Raw genomic sequence first — 6,293 nt, 5'->3', positions numbered from 1 at the left:
CTGATTTTGAGGCCAGTAGGTCAAAGGTCAAGTTCACAGTGAAATGGAACAGTTAAACCATTTCCAGACAATAACTTAAGAATACTTGGGCCTAGGATCAAGAAACTTTATGGGGATGTTGATCATGACCAGCAGATGACTCGTAATGATTTTGAGGTCGAAGTCACAGTGATCAGGAACAGTTTAACCATTTCCAGATAATAACTTGAGAATGATTGGGCCTAAGATGACGGAACTTAATAGGGAGGCTGATCATCACCAGCAGATGACTCGTATTGATTTTGAGGTCAATAGGTCAAAGGTCAAGGTCATGTTGTCCAAGAACAGTAGAACAGTGCACAGTGACCAAATCATTTCTGTTCCTTGTGCAAGTACTGAATGTCAAGGGGGGCATTTCGTGTTCTATGAGCTCCTGTTGAGATACAGCTTGATAGTTAATGCACATTTTTTAACTATACTTTTCAAGTCAAAAAATGGACATAATTTGTAGAAATTCACTAAGTGTTATCTAACTTGATTATTTCAGTGGGTCTGATGACTTGAGAGCATTGTGTGAAGTTTCAATCCAATACATGTAATTTTTGCTGAGTTACTATCTCTCGCAAAACCTTAACCAAGGTACGACTCTGGTGCCCACATCCTGGCTAGAATAGCTGTTACTATTCTTTGAACAATCAAGCTAAAAACAGTGAGTTTGAGAAGGGGAATAACTTTGTAAAAATGCAATATAGAGTGATGGAACCAGCACAGTGTATGTTATATCATCAGAGTGAACAAGTTTTTGAAGTTTCAATTCATTCCACTAGGGATTACTGAGATACCAGCTTATAAAACACGAGGGTCACTGACCATTAAATGCTCATCTGTGTAAAAGGCTTAAAGTGTGTTTGTACAAAGTAATGGTACGATTACAGAGTTAGGTTTATATAAATAACAAAACTCTAGCAGCTATTATGGATTCAGAGAAGAAGATATTCAAAGTTTCATTTATATTAGTCTACTCTATTATATATGGGCATGGCCATTTTTGAACCTGGGGCAATAATTTGAACAGTTACAGTAGACAGTCAAACCCTGATATCACACACCAAATATCCAAGAAACATATTGTGTAAAATTATAAATTGTTTTAAAAATAGGACTGCCGTTCTGACTAGAGCATATTTAAAGTTTCCAATACATACACATATAGGGAAAAAGTGACCACCTCCCTCCCTCCCTGGTGGCCTCGTTTTATGAAAAATCAAAATATTAATTTGAACAATATTGGTAGAAGGTTGCACAAGGACCATTTGTGTGAAATTATTTTAAAATCGGGCCAGCAGTTTCACACAAGACTTTTTAAAGTTTCCACTATATACATTGTATACAGAGTACATCTAGAAACGCAACATTTGGTCTACAGTCAATATATTTTTAACCAGATAATTGACCAGAAAACTGCACTTACTTGATTGTTTTTAAATTTGGTTTTGGTTTTGGATGATGGTCAGGTTTCTACATGATTTTACAATACTACTACACAAAATTCAAATATAAATGTACAAGGAAAGTATGAAAAAATCGAGGGTAAAAATATTGCGTTTCTAGATGTATTGAGCTTACATAAAGGGGTAAAGTGACCACGCCCTTACTGGTGGTCATGTTTTTTGACAATTCAGAATAATTTGAACATTCATCGTAGAAGGTTACATAAGGACAATTTGTTTGAAAAATCAGACCAGCGGTATAGATGATGTTTGAAGATTTTTCTTTTTTTTTTTGCTCTTGCAAACCCCTTTGTGCAAACAAGCGGAAATGCATGAACAACTTTGGTAGAGGACCACCAAAGGAACATCTAGGCCAAGTTTCATTAAATCCGTTTAGTGTTTTTGGAAGAGATTTTTTTAAAGAAATTGTTGACAATGGACGGACAGGCGCACAAATGACGGACACAGTGTAAACACAATAGCTCAGCACCGGCACTTTGTGCTCAAGTGAGCTAAAGACTTTTAAAAATCTGGACACCGAAGTGGATGAACAGGCAAGTGCAACAGCTCTATCTAATAATAGTCCAGCTTAAATTGCCCCAGATGTGAAGTGTTCTTTCTGTGGGTTAAGGTTGGGGTCCTTTTTGGATACAGACCCAACTTTTGAATGTATCCCCAACTCTTGAATGTGACACATCTAATATGTAATTTCATTGGAATCCCTTTCATGTTTTAAAAGCTGAGACAGACTTTAAGATGGACAGACAAACTTGATATATTTCAGGACAAGAAGTATTAAAGTCTGTTTAATATTCATTTTATTATTACAGAGTTTCACAAATTATAATTTAGATACATAATTAATGGACACTTAAAGATGCATAATGCAAACACATACACACCATTAAAGCAAATGATAAACAGTTAACACAAACACAGGTTCCCTGACCAGTAAATTTTCAGAAGGACAAGTAAATCCTGAAAACTGACAGGTTCCCCAGAAAAACAAAAATTCAGAAGTTCTTCACCTTAATATAAGTAACTAGCATAAGATGTGACACTTAAATCCTGAAATTTTCTGCAAAGCAATTTTTAAGTTACAAATGCTATAATGCATTTCAGTATCATGCAAGATACAATGTATTCTTGTAAGTGAAAACAAAGGCATTTGAACAAGACAGTCTAAAAAGACAGCTATATCCCACGTCACTGTTATGGATAGTGAAATGGTTGATGGTATTGGGTTGAACCATTGAAAATTCAAGTTGTGACCTTGACCTTAAGCTGTCAGGGGTGAATTTTGAATTCTGCATATTGTCTTGTAAGGGGAATTTTACAGCCAAGTCACATTAAAATCTTTCAAGGGATGTAGGAGATTCAGAGCAGACACAAAATGGAAGGATCAAACCTTTCTCCTTGAGTTGTGACCTTGACCTTGAGCCAACATGGCTGACTCATGAATTCTGCATATCGTCTTGATGAGGTGATCAATTGACCCAAGTTTCATGAAAATCCTTCAAGGGGTTTAGTAGATACAGAGCGGATTAAAAATGGAAGGCTCAAACATTTGACCCTGAGTTGTGACCTTGACATGGCTGAATTGTAAATTCTGCACATCGTCTTGATGAGGTGATCATTTGGCCAAAGTTTCTTGAAATTCCTTCAAGGGGTTTAGGAGATACAGAGCAACACGAAATGTTACAGACGTACAGAAGATGGAAGGATGGATGGAAATCATTCCTATAACCCCCCAACAACTCGTGGCGGGGGATTAAAAAAATAAATTAAATAGATCTACCTAGTATATTTTTGTTATTTAAATTTTGTTGGTAGCTTGTAAGGACTACCTGAATTTGTAGGGACCACTAGTTATTATTATACCAGATTTATATAGTACCCTTTTCATCATAAACATGTTCATAGGCACTTTACATAAGTTGGTGGTCCTTCTGGTCATTAGGAAAAAATAGCTAGTGTCTACCCTTGACATATATTTAACACTGGCTGTCATAAATAGTAACTAGAATGTGTCTGTAGGACACAGGGTGTGCCCCCCACTGGTACATTTGTCACAAATAAGGGGCAATAATTCAAATGTTTGCAGTCTTAAGGAGGTATAGCCTCAACAAACATTTTATGAAAAAGATTCATTATTCTAGGCCATATGCCTTTTTAGCTCTGAGCATCACAAACAAAAAATCATTTATTTTGGCTATTTCAATGGCCATAACTCTGTAATAAGCACTAAGATTCTCAAGAAGAATGCCAAGTGTGCAAGGTCACATCATGATAAAGACTCAAGCAAGGTTTCATGAATTTACATTAAATACTTTTTGAGCTAAGCACATAATTAGAAGAAAATGTACATTTTTGACTATTTCAGGGACCATAACTTTAAAAATAGGGGGTGGAGCCAGCCAAAAAATAAGAGGTGTGCATGTTTATATCATGATAAAGACCCATACAGGTTTTCATCCATTTATACCATATACTTTTTGAGCTAGGTGTGTCACAAGGTGAAAATGTGCATTTTTGACTATTTCAGGGGTCATAACTCTGAAAATATGGGGCGGAGGCAGACAAAAAATAGGAGGTGCTCAAGTTCATATCATGATAAAGACTCATGCAAGGTTTAATCAATTTATATGTAATACTTTTTGAGTTAGGCATGTCACAATGTGAAAATGTGCAATTTTGACTATTTCAGGGGCCACAACTCTGGAAATAGGGGCGGACCTTGATGAAAAATAGATAGTGCACAAGTTCATATCATGATAAAGACTTATGCAAGGTTTTATGAATCTATATCAAATCCTTTTTGAGCTAGGCGTGTCACAAGGTGAAAATGTGCATTTTTGACTATTTCAGGGGCCATAACTCTGGAAATAGGGGGCAAAGCCAGACGAAAAAAATAGGAGGTGCGCAAGTTCATATCATGATAAAGACTCATGCAAGGTTTTATCAATTTATATCATATACTTTTTGAGCTAGGCGCGCACGAACTTTGGACGGATGGACGCATGGACAGGACCAAATCTATATGCCCCCACCACTCATGGGGGGTGGGGGGGGGGGGGGTGTGCACAAAAACCGTCTTTGATGTTAACAAATACCTGGGACAGGTAAATTTTGTTTTTGTACGCAAAAATTCACAGTGACCTCCATACAAGACAGAAAAAATAGAAATTAACTGCATATCTTATAAATACTATATCTAGGTAACACGTAACACAAAAAATGGTTCAAGCAATCAAAACCAGGTAGAAAATTTACAAATCAACATGACCAATAAGTTGATACAAATTAGTCCATTTTAAACATGCTGAATAAAATACCTACTTTGTAAGTTCAGTGATAATTTCATAGTCACCAAAAATCTGTGAAAAAATGCTTTAATTCAAAAGTAAGAAATAGAACAACATTCATTAATGAAAAAAGCATCCAGTAAAATTCAACTTTTGACAGACTCGAAGAATATACGAGCATATCTGTTGACAGACTCAAAGAATATTCGAGCATATCTGTTAGTTTTTATTGCGCAACTTGTAGAATAATTTTTGATCAGTAACTGACATTTTACGATAATCAAGACAAACTAATTGTGAACATGTTTTAGTGACTGGTTGGTTTCTACGTAAATGAGAAAAAGAGATACCTGTTTACAAATAACATGACAGAAAGCACAGACAATGCAGTTTTGAGTAGTGTAGCCAAACAGTTAAATTATACATGTAAAAACAAAAGCTAATGGATGGAAACAATGTAGGCCAACAGCAGAATTAATGCCCCTGGCAAAAATGAACGTAAATTCAAGAAATATCTAGGAAAAACACACGGATACCCGTAATTCAAGTGAAATATATCTACAAGGGATCCAGTGAATACATTAAATTCTGTTAGCTTGTGGTATAACATATAGATCTGCACTTTGTCTTATAACAAATATCATATTAGCCTCCCATAAAACAATCTGCACAAATGATTTAAAACTCTCCATTTTGCACCTTCAAATAAAACAAGAGGGTCATGATGACCCTGAATCGCTCACCTGAGTAATATGAGCTACATGTTTCAAATGTCAAACTGATGATAAAATATTAAGAAAGTCAGTAAGTCACATTCATGGTCAATGAAATTCAGTTTTACGATTTGTGTGCAAAGCTATGTAAGTCATCAAAATTTCAAGGCTGTATCTTAAAAAACAAGTAAGTAGGTCAAGGTCACAATCAAGTGACATCATATTACTTGGGGTCATCAGGTAATTATAATTAAATAGTCTTGGAAATAGGATCAGATGATTTTTTAAGTATTTTTCCTATATAACTCACATAATACCTAAGTGACCCCAGGGCATGGCCTCTTTTAACCCCAGGGGCATAATTTGAACAATTTTGGTAGAGGACTACTAGACAATGCATCATACCAATATCAAAAGCCTAGGTCGTATGATTTCTACAAGAAGATTTTTAAAGCTTTTTCCTACATAAGTCTATATAAAACTTGGGACCTCCAAGGCAGGGCCTCTTTTCACCCCAGGGGTACAATTTGTAAAATTTTGGTTGAGGACCATAAGACAATGCTACAAACCAAATATCAAAGGTGTAAGAGTTGTGGTTTCAGACAAGAAGATTTTTAAACTGTTTTTCCTATATAAGTCTATGTAAAACTTGCGACCCCCGGGGCAAGGCCATATTTGATCCTAGGAGGATAATTTGAATAATCTTGGTAGAGGACCACTAGATGATGCTACACACCAAATATCAAAGCCCTAGGCCATAAGGTTTTGTACAAGAAGATTTTCAAAGTTTTCCCTATATAACTCTA

Source organism: Mercenaria mercenaria, chromosome 7, assembly GCF_021730395.1.
Source record: "Mercenaria mercenaria strain notata chromosome 7, MADL_Memer_1, whole genome shotgun sequence".
Taxonomy (NCBI): Eukaryota; Metazoa; Mollusca; class Bivalvia; order Venerida; family Veneridae; genus Mercenaria; species Mercenaria mercenaria.
This window is presented reverse-complemented; position numbering follows the sequence as displayed.